This window comes from Nuphar pumila, chromosome 11, assembly GCF_984573655.1.
Source record: "Nuphar pumila chromosome 11, dmNupPumi1.hap1.1, whole genome shotgun sequence".
NCBI lineage: Eukaryota > Viridiplantae > Streptophyta > Magnoliopsida > Nymphaeales > Nymphaeaceae > Nuphar > Nuphar pumila.
Window position 1 is genome coordinate 72,457,272 of NC_143259.1, and position 22,957 is coordinate 72,480,228.

Genomic DNA, 22,957 nt, shown 5'->3' on the forward strand with positions numbered 1-22,957 from the left:
GTCCGATGGCATCCAGTCAGCTTGATTCAGTCTTCCCTGACGGTCACATCTCCTACGAGGTGCGACAACGTCTTCCTGAACATCGAGTCCTCAGCACCGGATCCTTCTTTCCCCGATGGTATTATTCATGGTTCAAGAACTTCTCTCGTATGTTTCCGAACCATCTGGACGAGTGTGGATTGGAACTGGCGTCCGCAGTGGGAAAGCAGACAGTCGACGGCAACTTGATCCATGCACTAGCAGAGCGGTGGAATCCGAGCACTTCTACCTTCTGGTTCCCGTGGGGCGAGATGACAATACTGATGGATGAATTTTCAGAGATTATGGGATTGCCCGAGCCAGCCGGTCAGCCTGGAGATCCATTGGAGAAACAGTTTCTGATTAATGTTAAGGGTCTGGACCCTAAGGATGCCTTAGCCCGCATGACAGGACGCAAGTCTTGGCCTCTGATTGAAGAAGATGGAAATGAATATGTGGATCTGCTCGAAATCAACAGACAGCATGGGACATTTGTGGAAGTCAGTTCGTTGTCTAGGACAGCTCGAGAGAGAATTCAGCATGCGATGGTTCTGTGCACGGTGGGATTGGCTTTCTTTCCCGACGAACAAAATTACATGGATATCAGAATAGTTCAGCTTCTAAGGAGATGGGGAAGTCGACAGACCAGCCGCCTCTCAATAGCCATGGCCGCACTCGCCTTTCTATACTGAGGGTTGACTCGTTTCGCACTCGGAGAATCGATCCTAGTCGAAGGATGCACCTATGCCTTGCAGTCTTGGTTCCTCCGGCATGTGCCAATCCAAGCCAGTTCCTTCAGATACAATGGTGAGAAGCTTCTTCCAGTTGCGCGATACCGGTTCTTGATCGACAACCTTAAGGAGAAAGAAGTCGTATGGGACTACTTTGATCGTCAGGAATCACCTCCCAGATATACTTATGCATACGGCAAGCGATTCAGGCTACTGGGTCCGTTCTTCTGCGCATATTATCATCCAGAGCGGTGTGTCAGGCAATTCTCTCAGAGGCAGAAGCACGTAGAGATTCGTCCACTAGCCGGGGTTCTGCCAGAATTCGATCTCGCAGCAGATTAGTGGTCCGGAGCATACCATTCTACCAGACATGGCTGGGATTCCTTTGTCAGTCTTACTATTTTTCCTGGTCCTCGTGTATCTTCTGATTATCTGGAGTGGTGGAAAATTGTCTGTCCCCCTCCCCTCTATCAAGTGTATTATTGATAAAATCATGTTTTTCCTCTCAATAAAAATTCCTTTATTTTACATTGGTTTGACGACCTCGCCTAGGTAACAAGGCATATTTTCAGTTGTTTATCTTGCAAAGAATAGCAACGCAATTGTCGTAATCCCAGCGACGACTCAATCCCTAGTAATGGGATATTATTTCAATTGTCTACCAAAATTCTCAACAAATATTTTCCTCCAAACCAAATTTCCTTCAGAAGCCTAACCATCAGTTCTGCCCTGCATAGAGCATCAGTAATATCCAAAGAGAACATTTGCGATACCCGATGGTTGATACAAGATCCAGAAAGAAAGCCGCATTAGTTGAAGGCGTCGCGTACTCAGTAGCTTCAGAAGAAGAGATGGACTCACCTCGATCAGTCCAGAGTCAGGGTCAGCAGGTGGATGATGGCATCGATCCCCAAATGTACGTCATGTTCAAAAAGATGATGACCAAGATGCTGGCAGAACAAGCTGAGGCCAGTACTGAGCAAATTCAGACTAAGCAGAAAGATAAGGGTCATGCCGTCAAGAATGTGAAGATCAGTAAAAAGCAGAATCGTCATGAGGAAATGTCTGATGAGTCAGAATCAACAGATGATACTAACAAAGAGTATGAAAACAAGCAAGAATTCAAAAGGTCGACTCAGGGGCAGGGGTCGGCCTAAAAATCCAAAAATCAGTCTGTTGACGACCCTACGCAGTCACAACTCAAAGATGTGATGAAAATAGTTAAGGATCTTCAAACTCGTGACAAGGGCAAAAGAGTCTTTACAAGTGAAGACTTCTATGATGGACTGGATGGGGATGATGATCTTGATAATCTCCCCAAGAAATTTATCAAGTTTGACGGTTCGGGTGACCCAAAAGCACATCTCGCCCTATTCTTCGCAGAATGTTCCAGGTTCAAGAGGAACAATCGTGCCTTATTTCTCTGCTTCCCTCGCAGTTTGGAAGGTGTCGCAGCAAAGTGGTACTCAGAGCACATTAATCCGATAGAACTGAAAGAATTCGACAAAGTGCTCAATTTATTTATTGAGCGCTTTCTATTCAGCGCTGAAGCACTCCCGACTCTCAGTCATCTCTGCAGTCTGAGGCAGAAGGAAAACGAGAAGGCCAGGGATTTTATTCATAGATGGAGATCCGCTTGCAATAAGATGTGCGAGCCAATAGCAGAAAGACACGCACTATCTTTGATCCTGAGCAACTTCTCGCAACCCCTGAGGGGACTAATTTCTACATCTCCATCGAAGAGCTTCATAGAACTAACAGAACGAGTCGAATGGCTCGAGTTGAGTATGGAGAACGGGTCTTATGAAGGTTTTATGTTTACAAAGAATAACAGTCAACAAGAATCAAAGAAGAAAGCCCATTTTACCTACTCTGCCAATAACAGTAAGAATCAGAACAAAGGAAATGGAAAAAATCATAGTTATGCTTCAGGAGGGTCAAATCCCAACAAAAGTGATCAGAAAGGCAAGTCGATTATTCAATATGATAAGCAGCCACAACAAACCCTCGAACAAAGATCAAGACCATAATAAAAGCCAAAGCGGGAAGGATGGAGTTATAACCGCAAGTTTACTCCTCTAGACCAGTCCCTCGAGACAGTATTAGAATATATGCTCGGCAGTGATATGATTAAGCTTCCAAGGGTAGCTGACCCGCCAGTGGTTATGGGAAAAATGAAGGACGGATTCTACAAGTTCCACCGAACTGTGGGACATGATACCGAGAACTGTTTCGTTCTCAAAAACCTCATACAAGATTATATTGACAAAAATCTGTTAGTAGAAGGGGCTGAAGATGAGAAAATGGAGATTCTAAAACAGCCTTTCTTGCAGCACTCAACAGCAATGATATCTGATCATCCCTTTCAGCCACAAGATCATATCCGACCATGCCCTAGCAGTGATATCAATGTGCAGCATCAGGTATTAGTATTGCATAAGGCCCAGTCCAGTTCTCAAAAGATGGACCTCGTTTCAGCATTCAGTAAGCTGAAAGTTTCGAGAGAACCCGCTAGAATATCTCCAGAGGTAGCCAAAAGAATGCCATGGTTACCCAAGAACCTTGTCAAATCTACTTCGGAAAAAGGGAGAAAACCAGAAGAAAAGGTCGACACGGTGCAAAGACCAATCACTGCCCTCTCTAATATCCCTATCCTTGAGTTGGCACGTGCCTCTCCTAAGCATCAGCAAGTTCTGGACGATTTACTGCGAAAGATCAAAGTCAAGCCAGACACCACACCTGAAGACATGGCTCAGATCGTTAATCAGGCCATGACCAATGCTCCCATAACCTTCTCAGATGAGGATCTGCCAAAACCTCACGCATTTCATAACAATGCCTTGTACATTGTGGTGCGAACCCGGAGAATGAATGTACCCCACGTGCTTGTAGATGGAGGCAGTCGCCTCAATATTTGTCCTGAAATGACTGCCAAGGCTCTGGGTATAAAAGAAGAAGAGTATACACCGGATCCGATCACCATTTATGGGTTTGATAATCATGGACAGACAGCAAAGGGAAAGATCTTCTTGGAAATATTTATCAACTACTCTGTTCATACAGTGCTTTTCCATGTCGTCAACGTGCCACCAACGTATAATCTTCTACTGGGAAGAACATGGATTCATAATGCCAACGCTGTGCCATCCACTCTCCATCAGTGCATCAAGTGGTCTAAAGGTGGCATGATAACTACTGTTTTGGGGGAAGATCCTGAAGAGAGGCTACCTCAGCCTATGATCCCTAGGCCAACTTATACTGCTGATATCCCTAGCATTAGGGAAAGTGAAGAAATTGTTCTCAATGAAAGCCTTGAAATGCTAAAGTTAGGAGCAACATCAGAGACAAATCACACAGCAGCGATGGTCCAATGGCAAGGACCACATTTCTTTAAGATTGGAGGTCGTCTCGATTACAGTACTTTCAAGGACCATCCTCTTTTCCCGCAGTTTGTTAGGACCAAGAAAGGATTTGACCTGTTACTGAAGCATGGTTATCAGCCTTTCAAAGGATTGGGCAAGAACGGCGATGGCCGGCTAGAGCCAGTGATCCCTGATCATCATCCGCGCAGGGCAGGACTAGGATTCATGGGCAAAAGATCCCACAAAAATACTGTCTTCATTAAAGGGATCCATTAAAAATTTTCTACCATCTGTCTTTTCTATTTCATTTATTTGATTTTTGCAGTTTGTAGGGACAATGTCCCATTTCAGTTCATTTTAAATGTCCTTATTTCATTTCAAGTCTTCAATAAAGTTATCAAGTTTCTCGTCTATCTGGATGTCATCTTTCTCTTATTCCTCTGCAATTGGTCTTCAAAATTCATTTGTTCTTATCTTTTTTATTCCCATGCAATTTATGTCATAGTAAAGGAGCTTTCTCTAAAAGCTATTCCTTTTCAAAATTTCAGAATGTCTTCTAAACCGATAAAAAGGTTAGTCATTAATCCTTCAATCCTATCGAAACCGGCAAAGATATATCGGGTCCGAGCAAGAGCAGGGGACAGTAAGGTCACAAAGCAGTCAGAAGAAATGGCAGAATTCGATTCGTCGCTTCCAGAGTTGCCAGAATTTGCAGCGATTCAGAAACAAGATGAACCATCGACCCTAGTCCAGGATCCGACTGAGGACATCAATATTGGTTCAGAAGATAGTCCGAAAATTCTCAAGATCGGCACCAGCCTAAGTACAGATGAGAAGGAAAGGCTCATTGACTTTCTCAAGCAGCACCAGGAAGTATTCGCATGGACTTATGAAGATATGCCCGGTTTAGATCCTAAATTGGTGGAACATCGACTCATTCTGAAGCCTGATGCGAAACCTGTTAAACAGAAGTTAAGGAAAATGGATCCTCGAATCGAGCAACAGGTCAAGGAAGGACTTGAGGACTTGCTTAAAGCAGGATTCATTCGAGCAATAGATTATCCAGACTGGTTGGCGCATATCGTTGCAGTTCCCAAGAAAAATGGCAAAGTGCGAATTTGTATCGACTTTCGCGATCTCAATAAAGCTACTCCGAAGGATGACTATCCCCTCCCAAATATTGACCTCCTAGTTGATAGCACGGCTGGGCATGCCATGTTTTCCTTCATGGACGGATACTCCGGATATAATCAGATCAAGTTAGCCGCTCGTGACCAATCTAAAACATCCTTCACCACGCCATGGGGCACTTTCTGTTATACAGTCATGCCGTTTGGGCTCAAAAATGCTGGGGCAACTTATCAGCGTGCAATGGCTGCCATTTTCCATGATCAGATGCACAAGACCATGGATGCATACGTTCATGACATCTTGGTCAAATCCAAGGAGGAAGAAGACCATATCGATGCCTTAAGTCAAGTCTTCAAGCGGCTTATTCTTTATAAGCTAAGACTCAACCCTCAGAAGTGTGTCTTCGGAGTTGAATCAGGCAAATTGCTAGGCTTCTTGGTCAGCAAAAAGGGGATAGAAATGGATCCCGCTAAAGCAAAGGCCATCATTGACATGCCACCTCCAACTACTCTTAAGGAATTGCGTAGTCTTCAGGGACGTATGCAATCAATTCGGAGATTCATATCCAACCTTGCCATGAGATGTGAACCTTTCAATCATCTACTCAGAAAATGAGTGAAATTTGAATGGGGACCAGAGTGTCAGCAATCGTTTAAGCGTATCAAGAAATATCTTCTTAATCCGCCCGTTCTAAAGCCACCAGAATTGGGAAAGCCTCTCTTGCTATACGTTTCAGTTAACCAAGCCGCTTGTGGTGGATTCTTGGCACAATATGAAGAAGGCAGTTTGGTTGAACATGCCATTTACTATGTAAGCAAGACTTTCATTGACTACGAGAAGAAATATTCTCAAATAGAGAAGACATGCCTAGCACTGGTATGGATGTGTCAGAAGCTGAGACATTACTTGTTAGCATCAGAAGTCAAGATTCTCTCAAAACTTAATCCTCTCAAGTATATTCTCGAACAACCATTTTCTTAGTGGACGAATTGCTAAGTGGCAAGTCCTGTTAATGCAGTATGATCTGGGGTATGTTTCTCAGCAATCTATCAAAGGTCAAGCAATTGCAGACCAATTGGCAGATTTTCCTTTAGCAGAAGATGTTAGAATCGAGGATAGCTTTCCCGATGAGCGGATCTGTAATGTTCAACAATCCCCAGTTTGGAATCTGTTTTTTGACGGATCCAAGAACATGGCCGGCATAGGAGTCGGAATCTTGCTGATCACACCAGAGAAAGAGATGATCCCCTTTTCTCTAAAACTGGATTTTCAGTGTACCCATAATATGGCCGAGTATGAAGCTTTAATACAAGGTATGAGAATTTTGCAAGACTTTAATCTTCAGAGGGTACATGCTTTCGGTGATTCATTGCTCGTCGTCAGCCAAGTCAAAGCTGAATGGCAGGTAAAAGATCAGAAGTTGCTCCCTTACCAAAAGATCGTTTTATCCCTTATCAACAATTTCGATGAATTTCAGCTCTTCCATATCAAAAGAGAGTTTAATCAAATAGCTGATGGTTTGGCCAGCCTGGGCACCATTATGTTTTTCAGAAATGGAGAATCCTGTCGCTCCTTTGAAATCGGTAGACTTGACCAACCTGCCTTCGTTCCGGTAATGCAAGTCAACCAGGCGGAACAGAAAAAGAAGCCTTGGTATCAAGATATCAAAAACTTTATTGAAACTGGTGAGCTTCCACCAGAACTAACAAAGAAGGAGCAAAAAGCAATTCAGCATATGTCCGCCCGCTATTTTATCCTTGCCAATGTTCTTTATTGTCGTGGGTTCAGTTCTGAGTATTCTAGGTGCTTAGACGAAGAAGAAGCTAAAGAAATCATACGAGAAGCGCATGAAGGTATTTGCGGTGGTCATGTCGGCTACCAAACCCTTGTTAAACAAATCATTCGGGCAGGATACTATTGGAGAACCATGCAGCAAGACTGCTATCGTTTTGTGAAGAAGTGCGTTCAGTGTCAGATACACGCATCTTCCATTCATGCGCCAGCCACGTACTTGCAATCAGTCGTGTCTCTATGGCCATTTTCTATGTGGGCCTTCGACGTCGTAGGACCCATCTCTCCTTCAGCTTCTAATGGTCATAAATATTTCCTTGCCTCAACAGAGTATTTCACCAAATGGGTTGAAGCTGTCACTCTGCATACAGTGGAAGGTCGACATGTAGTCTCGTTCATTCATAAGAACATTCTTTGTCATTTCGGTATACCGCACGACATCGTGTCAGATAATGGTACTCATTTCAAGAATGAGAGAATGAAGATCTTTTGTTCAAAATTCAGAATTCATCATCATTTTTCAGCTCCTTATTATCCACAAGGAAATGGTCAGGCAGAAGCAACCAACAAAAGTTTGATTCGCATCTTGGAAAGAACCGTTGAGACGGGTCGTGATTGGCACGAGAAAATTCATGATGCACTTTGGGCATATCGAACTACCATTCAAACCCCAACCAATGCGACTCCTTCAGAACTTGTTTATGGGACTGAGGTGGTGTTACCTCTTCATGTTCAGAAACCCGCCCTTAAGTTCGCATCTCTTTTAGAGCTACCACTCGATCAGTATCAGCAACAGAGATTGGTACAGTTAGATTTACTCGATGAAAAAAAGACTCAAAGCAGCAGAACACGCTCAGTCTTATCGTCAGAGGATAGCAAGGCAATATGCCAAGTCAGTCATTGAAAGGAGATTCCAAGTTAATGACTTGGTCCTTAGATCAACGGCTCATCTCAAGCATCGTTCACGTGGCAAATGGTCACCAAACTGGGAAGGTTCCTACGTGGTGAAAGAAGCGTTGCCCCGTAATTCATATCGTCTGATTAATGCAGACGGGGTAGAACTATCCGACCCCATTAATGCTCGACATCTGAAGAAATTTTATACCTAGAAAATCTCTATTCTATCTTTTGTATTCTTCAAAAATCCTCCTCAATAAATGATCAATTATTCTTTGGTCAAAATACCCCTCTTCCCCAGAATATACTGGGGCATTCTTGGTAAAGTTGCCTTTTATCCAAAACAATTTGTGTGCAGGCAGGATCTAATAAATCTCTCATTTTGCACGCATGTGCACTCAGTTGCATCCATTTGCAATTGCACGCATTCATCTGCATCAATTTGCATTGGATTTCCCATTCAGGAAAAGGGATAAATCCTGAGACCCCAGCAAGTCATCCAAGTCATCGTCAATTGATGACCCAGTGCTCGTACTGGTAATCTTTTAAAAACCAGTGCTTGTACTGGTAATCTTTTGAAAACCCAGTGCTCGTACTAGTAATCTTTTAAAATTCAGTGCTCATACTGATAACCTTTTAAAATCCAGTGCTCGTACTGGTAACCTTTTAAAGTCCAGTGCTCGTACTGGTATCCTTTAAAAATCCAGTGCTCGTACTGGTAATCTTTTAAAATACAGTGCTCATAATGGGTCTTTTAAAATTCAGTGCTCGTACTGATAACTTTTTAAAATCCAGTGCTCGTACTGGTAGCCTTTTAAAGTCCGGTGCTCGTACTTGTATCCTTTAAAAAATTCAGTGCTCGTACTGGTAATCTTTTAAAATACAGTGCTTGTATTGGTACTTTGCAAAAGTTCGGTCTTCATACTGGTCGCAACATAACTCTCACATTGAGGTTCAGGCTCAATCTTTAGACCTGCGAACCAAACAATCTGTATCAGACTCTTGGGTCGTTCCATTCTGTTAATCTGACATTCGGGTTGCCGATTTTGTCAAGACCTCTAGTCATTCGTGTTATCAAGCAGTTCTTTGAGTTATCAAAAGCTATCAAAATCAATCGCCAAGTATCTCTCTTGCAAGTTGCCTTTTATCCAAAACAATTTGTGTGCAGGCAGGATCTAATAAATCTCTCATTTTGCACGCATGTGCACTCAGTTGCATCCATTTGCATTTGCACGCATTCATCTGCATCAATTTGCATTGGATTTCCCATTCAGGATAAGGGATAAATCCTAAGACCCCGGCAAGTCGTCCAAGTCATCGTCAATTGATGACCCAGTGCTCGTACTGGTAATCTTTTAAAAACCAGTGCTCGTACTGGTAATCTTTTGAAAACCCGGTGCTCGTACTGGTAATCTTTTAAAAACCAGTGCTCGTACTGGTAATCTTTTGAAAACCCAGTGCTCGTACTGGTATCCTTTAAAAATCCAATGCTCGTACTGGTAATCTTTTAAAATATAGAGCTCGTACTGGTAATCTTTAAAAACCAGTGCTCGTACTGGTAATCTTTTAAAAACCCAGTGCTCGTACTGGTAATCTTTTAAAAACCCAGTGCTCGTACTGGTAATCTTTTAAAAATCCAGTGCTCATAATGGTAGTCTTTTAAAATTCAGTGTTCGTACTGATAACTTTTTAAAATCCAGTGCTCGTACTGGTAGCCTTTTAAAGTCCAGTGCTCGTACTGGTATCCGTTTAAAATACAGTGCTCGTACTGGTAATCTTTTAAAATACAATGCTCGTATTGGTACTTTGCAAAAGTTCGGTCTTCATACTGGTCGCAACATAACTCTCACATTGAGGTTCAGGCTCAATCTTTAGACCTGCGAACCAAACAATCTGTATCAGACTCTTGGGTCGTTCCATTCTGTTAATCTGACATTCGGGTTGCCAATTTTTTCAAGACCTCTAGTCATTCGTGTTATCAAGCAGTTGTTTGAGTTATCAAAAGCTATCAAAATCAATCGCCAAGTATCTCTCTTGCGAGGGACCCTTTTTCCAGGGAGAGTTCGAGGGAGCTCGTTTCTTTTCGCATGTCTTTGTTGTTCGTTCGTTGAACCCCTTTTTCTAGGGAGAGTTTGAAGGGACTCGTGATTCACGAACAGTTTGCAAAATAATCTTTATTGTCACACAAGGAACCCTTTTTCTAGGGAGAGTTTCGACGGAAGCTCGTCCTCCTTGTAACCCTAAATGTCTTTTGTTAGGCCACCCCCGTCGTCGAGGACCCTTTTTCCAGGGAGAGTGTGATGGACTCGTTCCTCTATGATATCCTTTCAATCTCTGTTAGCGGCCCCCTTTCCATAAGAGAAGCCTAGAAATAGGGAGTTTTGACGAAAACTCTATTTCTCTTCGAAAGTTCGTTTTGCAAACACCTCCTCTTCAGGGAAGAGAGGAGTATCTTTTGTTACCCGTTCAGGTAAGGGTCAAGCCTGAGTCTCTCCTTTGGGGAAAGGAGAGGAGAATCTAGCCACGGATGTGTCATATAGATCTCAAATGATTTCCTTCACCAAGGATTCCAAGAATATTTTGCCAATTTGCCATAAAAAAAATAGTTGTTGATTCCAAAATCTTTATCGCATAAAATTGTACCTCAGAATACCTTCAGTATTACTTCCGAAGTGACAAAGCTTTTGCGAAAAAGGATTCAAAATTCAAAATCTTTCTATTGGCCAACCAAAAGGATGAAGAATAAATCCGCGATATGGTCAGCAAAGAAAATTCAATGTTGTTACAAAGCCAGAAGTGATTGATATTGATCACAGTCAATGGCATATTTTTAAAGATCATTCTTGGAAAATAAGCAGTCGAAATATCCTGGGAGATACAGAAAAATCCACTCAATCTCCATGTCCCCTCAATCACCTAAGCTGTAATTAAATATCTGCAAAAGGGATCTCTCAACTGTCGTCAAGATGAAGGCGAATTAGACGAGTCGACCCCCGGGGCCAAAGAAGATTTGGATCATCTCCAAGATGACGGAGTTTGTGACGGATCCTTCCAGGAAAAGTCCAGATCACCGTCGAGATGAAGGCGAGTGTGATGGACCTCTCGACAATCCCTAAAAGGTATTTAATTTCTGTTATCATCAAGAGATTCCTAACCAATGAGCCAATAACCGTCAATATAATCCCTGAGAGAAAAGAAGGATCGGAACATCTCTGAGATGAAGGAGTTTGTGACGTACCCTTCCAAAAAAATAAAGAGAGAAAAAGCTAGGACATCTCCAAAATGAAGGATGATGTAATTATCGAAAAATCCAAGAGAGCTCCAATTCTGTCAAAAAAGAGTGCAGAAAGATCATCATGAGAAAAGAATCCCAGGATATCAGACTGCCGAATCTATCAAGAATCTTTTTTAATTTTGTGAAATTCTTTTATCAATATCCTTTCGCTAATAGCTCTCGCAATATCAAGAATACATTCTTTTCCGTCCATATCAATGAAATTGATAGCCTCCTTGAAGGAAAGTCAATTGCAAGTAATTTGAATTTGAATCTTGATTCTATGGAGTTAAGCCCAGTCGGAGGTAATACTTCAGGTAGAAAAGAGGGAATATTTTTCATATATATATATGTGCTTATCATTCTTGAATTAACTACAATTTTTTATCTTATTGGCAATCTTTTTAAGTTATCCTGACATGAAGTGAGAACTTGATGTTTATTTTGATGTATCCAGGCGTTGTTGTTATCCCTTTTAGGATCGGATGATGGGAGTTGTCCAAGATTCTTCCCTTCTTGTTTTGATCTGAGTGCCTGGGCTCTCAGATTCGCACACTTCCCTGTGCTCCCCACTGTCCCACCATAGACAGTTCCCGTTCAGGTTAAGGGTTAAACCTGAATTTTCTCTTAAAAGCCATTCAGTCTTAGCAATGAGACGTCCAAGATCAATCCCTTTTCAAGCTTTAGGGAACCCCCTTTCCTCCTTTTGCAAACCCCTCTCGGATTTATTGTGCAAAATTCGAAGGTCCCATCATGGTTTCTTCATTTGAGGATTCCGTATATCGTCCCCTTTCAGGTTAAGGGTTAAGCCTGAGCCTCATTTTTCCACGAGGTATCGTCCCCTTTCAGGTTAAGGGTTAAGCATGAGCCTCGTTTTTCCACGAGGTATCGTCCCCTTTCAGGTTAAGGGTTAAGCCTGAGCCTCGTTTTTCCATGAGGTATCGTCCCCTTTCAGGTTAAGGGTTAAGCCTGAGCCTCGTTTTTCGACGAGGTATCGTCCCCTTTCAGGTTAAGGGTTAAGCCTGAGCCTCGTTTTTTCACGAGGTATCGTCCCCTTTCAGGTTGAGGGTTAAGCCTGAGCCTCGTTTTTCCACGAGGTATCGTCCCCTTTTAGGTTAAGGGTTAAGCCTGAGCCTCGTTCCATACGAGGTATTTCCTGTCCCATCCAGGTTAAGGACAAAACCTGAATCTCACTTCTTTTCGAAGTAAAATTTTCTCCTTATTCTTCATTTCATATCTATCATCATCCTTTGAACTAATTCTTTCATACCCAGTCAGATTCATCTAACTGGGGCATTTTTATAGTCCAAATTTGGTATGTTTTCTTTGCCACTAAGCTCGGCTTTCAACCGGCTTAGCAGCAAAGAGGGGCATCTGTAAACACACCAAATTTTTACCTTCATCCAGTGTTTGTCCATTTCATAAGTCATCACAGATCATTGCATGTCATTGCACGCATTCTGCATAGCATTGTATGACATTGCATCTCATTTTCGAGATCCAGCACTCCTATTTCAAAACATTCAATCCAGATTTGAATTTTAAAGCTTTATTTCAAAATCAATTTCAAAACCTGGGTTTTTATTGAATACTCTGTCATTTTCCAACCCCAGGACTTTGTATTTCAAAATATTTTCTCAGAAAACAATCTGGATTCCTTTCAAATTCAAACTTTAATCGATTTCAATTCACAGATGAGACCCATTTAGATGGTGTCGCTTCTGAATGCCTCTATTCATCAAATTTCTCAAATTTTTGAAAGTTTCAGTCCGATCAGGACTCTGTCTCAGAGTCCTAATCCGGTCAGAAGTTTGGTTTTTAAGTCTGTTTTACTTCCATTCTCAATCTTTTTCGTTTGTTTTCGAAATTTAGGTCATTTCACAGAGTCCAGTTAGTTCAGGACTCTATTTTAGAGTTCGGTCGAGTTGGGAGTCTAACCCTGACTGTGTTTTCTGACTTATTTCATCATTTCTTGATAAAATCTTTTGAAAATTCTTTTATTTGGCTTTTAAAATCTAAAATCTCAGAGTCCTAAGAGTTCAGGACTCTAACCCGGAGTTCCAGTTCGCTTGAGACCCTATTTTCAAAGATCTTGAATTTCAAATACTGATTTTAACCCCTTTTCAAAGCCATTTTCAGTGTTTATTTCAAAAATGTTCAAAATTCGATGTGGGCCCACTCAGTTGGCACCATATCCAGAGGAATTCTAACTCAGTTAGGACCTTATGCCATTTCAAAAATCTTAATTTTAAGTTTACTTTTGAAAATCTTTTGAAAACTCCTTCAATTTCAAGTTTTAAAATCGCTTTTTGAAAAACTCAAGTAGGGCCCACTCGGGGTGGTGCCATATTCGAGTAAGTCAGAGCTAGACTAGGGTTAGTTGATGTCTGGGTTAGTGTTAGTGGTTTAGAAGAGTCAAAACCATTTTGAAAAACTCATTTTTGAAAGTTAGTTTTTAAAACTAGTGTTTTTAAAAGTGTTTTAAAAAACCCAATGTGAGAGAATGCCAAGTGGCACCACATTTGGGGGATTCTTAGGTTTAGCTAGGGGTTAATTAGGAACTATTTAGGATAATTTAGACTAGGGGTAGTTAGGTAACTCCACCCCAAAATCGCCCCCCCTTTAGAGTCCAAAATTTTCAAAATTGTCAATTTTTAAACCTAATTTTTTTATTATAAATAGAGGCATAAGGGGGGTCGATTTTCCCATCTCTCTCTTATTGGATTCTTGGAGCTTCTCTCTTTTCTCCAGCCCTTCCTCCATTGCTGCAACTCCAAGGTATGAACTTCTTCACTTTTCTTATTTTGTTTAATGCTTTTTAATGCTTTAAACCTAGATTTAGGCTTGGACACCCCTCCTTATGGAAGATCAACCATGGTTTCACCTCAAGAACCAGCAAGAACAATCCAAGAAGGTGACCTAACCCTGTTTTGGATAATTTACAGAGATTTTAATCCATTAGAATTGATTTTAACATGATTCTTTGCATTATTAACCAATAAAATATATGATTTACCCTTTTTAATGGGTTAAATCTATGTTTTAAAGGTGATATCAAATTCCAGCCATTGATTCCCTGTTTTTAATTTATTTTCATGGTTTATTCATGTTTTTTTTACGTTCTATAGCATAAAAATCAGTTTTATTTACTGTTTTATGGTTTATTTTATTTATTTACATTAGTTAATGCATGGTTTTTCAAGTTTCTTAAATTTCTGTGTGTTCTAGGTTTAGAACAGTAAAGATGATGTTATTTCGGATTGAAGCACTCATTGTTTATTTCTGATTTTTTTATATGTAGTGCATGCATGAGTTATTGAGTTACTATAGAAAAATAAGAGGTTTTGGATCTCAGGAACCCTGTCAAAAAAATCAGACATCAAATCAGGTTTTTAACGCTTTAAAATCGTGGTTAAAATCAAGAAGGTAACTTGCTGTTATGATATTTCTCTCATCTTATATCCGATTTTAGATCTGTAAAGTGCTATGGATTCACATTGAGTAGATCTGTTTTCTACGAAATGTTCGGATTTTTTTATCACTGTTTAGTATTTTTCCCCTTTCAGAGAATCTGTTGTTAAATTTAAAACTCGTTAGGGTTTACCAAAACCCTAATCAGACTTGTGTTAGTCATAAATCCCAAACCACAGATTCGATTTTAGATCTGTAAAAAGTGAGTATTGTTATTTTTCTGTCTACTGTTCACCACTAAAATTTCAAAGATTTTTATTTAGGTTTGCTATTTATGTTTGTATTTTTAATCTGGAATAGCTGTTTTAATCCCTGTTAAGAGTGATATATTTTAGCTCAGATTGCCGGAAGGGTTTCTCCCTAACCGGAGATGATTTTTCCGATCTGTAAATTGGGAAATCTTTGTTTTCCTTCTTAGTTAGTCTCTGTAAAATTTCATAAATTTCCATAGAGATTTGACCCCTGGTTCAGGTCTTGGACTGAGACTGGTTGGTGAATTAGGGCAAAAATAGCATATTTTTAGAGTTTAATGCAATTTTCGGATTAATTTAATGTCAAAAAATTATTTTTATAATTCCAATTCGACATTAGGGTTATAACAAGTTCAGGTACCAATTTTTATGGATTTTGGAATCCATTTGATGGCTGAATTAAGCAAATTGCAAAACTGGGTTCCTGAAAGATCCAAAAACACTGCTAAAATCACAGTTTTTTGTGATATTGTTGGATTTTCGTGCATAGACATATATTTTTAGGGTTTAATCATGTTCATAATCATATTAGGATGCTTTAGGTTTAATTTTGTGCTCATTTGATTTCATTTAGTGCATAAAACATAAATTTTTACCAAAATCTCTTTCTAAAAACCCTGATTTCAAGGCCATAGTCTTGCTATCGGGGGCAATTTGGTCATTTGACCTAAATTTCGAAATCCCTAACCCTAATTTTCATATTTTTAAGCATGTCACATCATATTTAGCTTAGTTTATTACATTCAAATTTCAAAACTTGCATTTTATCAAAATATCTTTCTAAAAACCCTAATTTCAAGGCCATAGTCTTGTTATTAGGGGTATTTTGGTCATTTGGACCCCAATTTCGAAATTTCATATTTTACCTTTATTATTTCTTCATGTTTTATCATTTTGATTTAAGGGAATCATGGCAAAAAGGCTTATATCTAGGAAAATCCAGCAATTTCCTGATATTGTTGGATAAATCTAGAAAAGCCAACATATTTTCATTAACAAGTTTTCTAGTTTTGCAGGTACATTGAAGACTTTATTTTTCATGTATTTAAATTTCAATAGTGATGTAATTTGTAATTAAACTTTGGAATAAGAATTTACATTTCCTGCTTAGCGTAGGTTGCATTGCATATAGTTTATTTTTTTTAATAATGCCAATGTGTGATGAATGATGATTCATGCATATTCTTACAAATTCACCATGGTCTACACGAATGGCACATGCACTAGCTTTTATGAAGTTGGGGACAAGACTTCTACCTTGGTTTAGATGGGGACAACAGCTTGGAAGATCTCCCCCGAAAATTTATTTAGTTCGATGAGTCCGGCAACCCAAAGGCCCATCTCGCGATGTTCTTTGCCGAATGTGCCAGATTCAGTGAAGACGATCGGGCCCTCTTCTTGTGCTTTCCTCGCAGCTTAGAAGGCATAGCCGCAAAATGGTACGCAGAGCATATCAACCCCGTCGAGCTGCAAAATTTTGACAAGGTTGTTAATCTGTTCGTGGAAAGATTCATGTTCAACACTGAGGCACTGCCAACCCTCAATCATTTGTATAATCTGAAACAAGGAGATAAGGAAAAAGCCGTAGACTTCATTCGGAGGTGGAGAGATACCTGCAACAAGATGAGAACCCCCATTTCAGAGGAGCACGCACTCCAAGTTATCCTGAACATTTTTTCTCAGCCTCTTAGAAGCCTCATCTCCACTTACCCATCAAAATCATTCATAGAGCTTATTGAACGAGCTGAGTGGCTCGAAATGGAAATGGACAATGGAAATTATGAGGGCATCACTCTCGTCAAGGGCGGCCAAGACCTTAAAAGGAAGGTAAATTATACATTCTCGGCTAATTCTGGGGGCAGTGTCAGCAAAGATAACAAGACCAAGCAGATGGGTCAGCAAAAGGAACCCTTCAAACAGAATGACAAGCCAGTTCAGGCCAAGCAGAAGGAAAAGATAAAACGTGAAGGTTGGGGTTATGACCGCCAATTCTCTGCTCTTGAACAGTCCCTTGAGCAAATTCTGGAGTATATGTTGAGCAAAGATATGATTAAACTCCCGAGAGTTGCTGATCCTCCGGTCTCCTTGGGAAAATGGAAGGACAAGTTTTGCAAGTTCCACCGGGCAGTGGGGCACGACACCGAGCACTGCTTCATCCTAAAGAACATCATCCAGGACTGCATTGATAAAAATCTTCTGATAAAGGACGAAGAAGAAGAGCAGCCCGCCGTCCTGACCAAGCCTTTCCCAGATCACTCAAAGAACTGATGATATCAAAGTTTTCTTGCTTTCTTGCTTTTGCTTTTTCCCATCGTCTTGTAGGGGCAAGTCAGCCCTAGTCTTTTGTGATCTTTTTGGTCACATGCTTGTAAATAGTCAAGTCCTTGTTTTCAGTAGTTACTTATAAATGAAATATCAATTTCCTTCATACCTTTGTGTTCAATTCTTACTTCCTTCGCCATATTGGGATATCTTTTGTTAAAAAGTGCATTTACACTTCAAAATATTCTTTTTTCGTTATAATCCTGTCCTTTTTCGCAATGCGGGACAAAATCCTGACATCATTCATGAGAGAAATGATATTACCTATGAGGGTTTTTCCAAAATCATGAAATTTTGAAAGTCTTCATTATGATGACCAAAGAGTTCAGATACTCTTTGGTCCAGCCTTTGTCAACATCAACCCCCGAGTTGATCATGTTTTCAAAAATAAGTTTTCGAGCCATCGCATTAAAAGGTCAACCCTTGTGTTGGTCTTATCTTCCAAAATGGGTTTCAAATCATTTATGTTCAGAGATCAACTCTGGTGTTGGTCTTATCTTCCAAGATTGGTTTCAAAACATTGCATTTAAAAGATCAACCCTCGTGTTGATCATATCTTTCTACAAATCGATTTTGAATCATTGCATTCCAAAGATCAACCCTTGTGTTGATCTCATTTAAAAAAAAAAAAAATCGATTTCATTACATTCAAGCATCAACTCTTGTGTTGATCATATTGATTCAAATATCGACCCTCGTGTTGATCATCTTTCTAAAAATTGGTTTCGAATCATTACATTCAAATACCAACCCTCGCGTTGGTCATATTTCCTAAAAATTGGTTTTAAAATCGTTTGCTTCAAAAATTAACCTTCATAATGATCTCTCGTGAATGATCCCCTCAAAAAAAAAAAAAAATATAAGCTCTCGCAGCTAATCCTCTTTTCAAAAATGATTTCTTTGTATTCTTCTCCTACTTCTTAAAAGATCCCACATGCAGGCAGGATCAAACAAAATTCTTTTCTTCTCAATCAACTCTTTCTTTTTATTATTTGTTTGTCAGTCTTACCAATTTTTATTCATCTTTATCAATTTTGTCAATTTTGTTGATCCTTCTTTAATTTTGTTAATTTTCTTGTCAAAATTCTTATTTTCAAAAAATCTTACCCTTTCAGGTTAAGGGATAAACCTGATGCCTCTTTCCCATGAGGTATTGTTTTTTTTTCCTTCCTTCATTCCCATTCAGGATAAGGGATAATCCTGAGACCCCTCATAGGAGCACCAATGCTACCTGTGAAAATTCTGGTTCAAAATAAATTCCTTTAAATTCTTCCCCATTTTTATAAATTTTATTCAATTCCCACTCAGGTTAAGGGATAAACCTGAATTTCCCTCTCAGGTTAAGGGATAAACCTGAACCTCGTCCCGCGAGGTCCTTCTTCCTTCAGGAACAGAGATAATCCTGAAGTCTTTCATCATCTTCCAAGTATCTTTAATTTTTGTACCAAGCTTCGCCATTCTTTTAGATCTTTGTCAATCTTTGTCAATTCTTTATTACTGATTCTTTATCAATTTTATTAATTCTTTTTCATTTGTTATCAATTCTTTTAATTCTTTATCAACCCTTTATTAAATTTTGTTAAAGTTGTCAATTTTATTCCTTCATTCCCTTTCAGGTTGAGGGATAAACCTGAATCATCTTCCATTCTCATCAAATCCTAATTTTCTTTTTATCTTTCCCTTTTAAAGATTTGGGTTCCGACTCGAGTCTTCCTCTTATCTTTTCGTTTGAAGTTTCGAGTTCCGACTCGGGCTTCCCTTTGGTTCTGATTGAACCAATTGTTTTCTTTTATCTTTTATTTTTTCCTTTTAAAGATTCGGGTTCTGACTCGGGTCTTCCTTTTATCTTTTTCTTTTCTTTTGAGGTTTTCGAGTTCCGACTCGGGTCTTCCTTTTATCTTTTCTTTTGAGGTTTTGAGTTCCGACTCGAGCTTCCCTTTGGTTCTGATTGAACCAATTGTTTTCTTTTATCTTTTGTCTTTTTAAAGATTCGGGTTCCGACTCGGGTCTTCCTTTTATCTTTTCTTTTGAGGTTTCGAGTTCCAACTCGGGCTTCCCTTTGGTTCTGATTGGACCAATCGTTTCCTTTTATCTTTTATCCTTTCCTTTTAAAAATTCGGGTTCCGACTCGAGTCTTCCCTTTCATCTTTCCTTTTGAAGTTCCGAGTTCCGACTCGGACTTCCTTTTGAATCCAATCCTCGCATTGGAAATCCCTCATTTCTTTAGAAAACCGAATTTCAATTCGGGCTTTTCTTCCATTATTTTTCATTCGAAGTTTCGAGTTCCGACTCGGACTTCCTTTTGAATCCAATCCTCGCATTGGAAAACAATTGTTTCTTTAGAAATTTAAGTTTTCAAAACTCAATTTTCTCTTTTATCTTTTATCTTGAAAATCTGGGTTCCGACTCGGGTTTTCCCCTTTTATATATTTCATCTCCTTGAATATCCAAATTGAGTTTTATTCTCTTTAAAATCCCATCATTCCCGCTCAGGATAAGGGATAATCCTGAAACCATTCAGAGAAGCAGCGCAACCTTCTATAATGGTCCTTCCAAATCCAGTCTAGCACTGGTCCTTCATCACAAAATCCTTCGTAAAACCCAATTCTCACATTGGTCCTTCCAAATCCAGTCTAACACTGGTCCTTCATCAAAATCCTTCCAAAATACCAATTTTCACAAATTGGTCCTTCAAAATTCCAGTTTTACGCTGGTCTTTCGAATTCCAATTGGTCCTTCAATCAAATTCCAATTCCATGAATTGGTCCTTCCAAAATTCCAATGTTTACATTTGGTCCTTCCAAAATACCAATTTTCACAAATTGGTCCTTCAAAATTCCAGTTTCACGCTGGTCCTTCGAATTCCAATTGGTCCTTCAATCAAATTCTAATGTTTTCATTGGTCCTTCCAAATTTCAATTCCATGAATTGGTCCTTCCAAAATTCCAATGTTTACATTTGGTCCTTCCAAAATACCAATTTTCACAAATTGGTCCTTCAAAATTCCAGTTTCACGCTGGTCCTTCGAATTCCAATTGGTCCTTCAATCAAATTCCAATGTTTTCATTGGTCCTTCCAAATTCCAATTCCATGAATTGGTCCTTCCAAAATTCCAATGTTTTCATTGGTCCTTCCAAATTCCAATTCTCACGAATTGGTCCTTCCAAAATTCCAATGTTTATATTGGTCCTTCAAATCTCGATCAGCCCTTCAAAAATTCCAATATTACTCCTTCAAAATTCCAGTTTAGCACTGGACCTTACCAAAGTCTTTCTACCAAAATCCTTTACCAAAGTGTTATCATCGCAAAATTTTACTTTTGCAAATCAAACTGACCTTTGAAAAAGTTTTTTTTTGAAAATAACTCGCCTCCGTTTTAAAATGCGGGAAAATTCCGTAGAATGGGACTCGCCTGTCGGTACGAGGTTCAACCGTTCCTGCCACCTTTAACAGGGGTAATTGAACCAAGGATCAATCTTATGCTCTACTCTATTCAACTTGTCTAAATCATATTCTAATTTCTAAATGCACATAGAATCAGGCATGTGCTATGAATTTTCAGAAAATGCACATTTTGAAACCATGATGTTTGCTTTGAATGATTGAAATATTTAGAATAGGTATCACATGGAAAATCGTGAATTGGGATTTGAAATATACTTCTGAGAGAAATAAAAATCGATTTTGAGGAATCCTTGACATTTGGTGAAAATCGATTCTGAGAGACTTGGTTTCTCTGAATTCAAACTTGGAAATTGAAATTCTAACTTAGAAAATTTGAATTTGGAACTTGGGAAATACTTGAAATATCCTTTGAAATTCAATGTCTTTGGGAAAATCGATTTTGCTATAAGACTTAGGAGATTTTGAGAAAATGAACTTCTTTGAATTGAGATTGGAATTGGCAAATGCATGAAATGAATGAATATGGATTTAAGGAATTGAGAAATACTTTTTGTATTTTTGAGAAATGCAGTGCATTTTGAAGTTAGCCTAAGAGTGTAGGCTGAATGTGGCTAATGTGAAGATCATAAATCTAAGTATCATTCATATTCTGACTATGGCCATAAATACAAATTCACCAAGTTTATAAACTTCATAGAAGCTAGTGCATGTGCCATTCGTGTAGACCATGGTGAATTTGTAAAAATATGCATGAATCATCATCCATCACACATTAAAATTATAAAAATAAGCTATATGCAATGCAACCTAAGCTAAGCAGGAAATGTAAATTCTTATTCCAAAGTTTAATTACAAATTACATCACTATTGAAATTTAAATACATGGAAAATAAAATCTTCAATGTACCTGCAAAACTAGAAAACTTGGTTAATGAAAATATGTTGGCTTTTCTAGATTTATCCAACAATATCAGGAAATTGTTGGATTTTGCTAGATATAAGCCTTTTTGCCATGATTCCCTTAAATCAAAATGATAAAATATGAAGAAATAATAAAGGTAAAATATAAAATTTCGAAATTGGGGTCAAAATGACCAAAATACCCCTAATAACAAGATTATGGCCTTGAAATTAGGGTTTTTAGAAAGATATTTTGATAAAATGCAAGTTTTGAAATTTGAATGGAATAAACTCAAACCAAATATACTATGACATGATTACAAACATGAAATTAGGGTTAGGGATTTCGAAATTTAGGTCAAATGACCAAATTGCCCCTGATAGCAAGACTATGGCCTTGAAATCAGGGTTTTTAGAAAGAGATTTTGGTAAAAATTTAGGTTTTATGCACTAAATGAAATCAAATGAGCACAAAATTAAACCTAAAGCATCCTAATATGATTATGAACATGATAAAACCCTAAAACCATATGCTTATGCACGAAAATCCAATAATATCACAAATTTTGTGATTTTTGCAGTGTTTTTGGATCTTTCAGGAACCCGGTTTTGCAATTTGCTCAATTCAGCCATCAAATGGATTCCAAAATCCATAAAAATTGGTAACTGCACTTGTTATAACCCTAATATCGAATTGGAATTATAAAAATAATTTTTTGACATTAAATTAATCCGAAAATTGCATAAACCCTAAAAATATGCTATTTTTGACCTAATTCACCAACCAGTCTCAGTCCAAGACCTGAACCAGGGGTCAAATCTCCATGGAAATTTATGAAATTTTACAGAGACAAACTAGGAAGGAAAACAGAGATTTCTCAATTTACAGATCGGAAAAATCATCTCTGGTTAGGGAGAAACCCTTACGATAATCCGAGCTAAAATATATCACTCTTAACAAGGATTAAAACAGCTATTCCAGATTGAAAATACAGACATAAATAGCAATTCTAAACAAAAATCTCTGAAATTTTAATGGTGAACAGTAGATAGAAAAATAACAATACTCACTTTTTACAGATCTAAAATCGGATCTGTTGTTTGGGATTTATGACTAACACAAGTCTGATTAGGGTTTTGATAAACCCTAACGAGTTTTAAATTTAAAAACAGATTCTCTAAAAGGGGAAAAATACTAAACAGTGATAAAAAAATCCGAAAATTTCACAGAAAACAGATCTATTCAATGTAAATCCATAGCACTTTACAGATCTAAAATCGGATATAAGATGAGAGAAATATCATCACAGCAAGTTACCTTCTTGATTTTAACCATGATTTTAAAGCTTTAAAAACCCGATTTGATGTCTGATTTTTTTTGACAGGGTTCCTGAGATCCAAAAC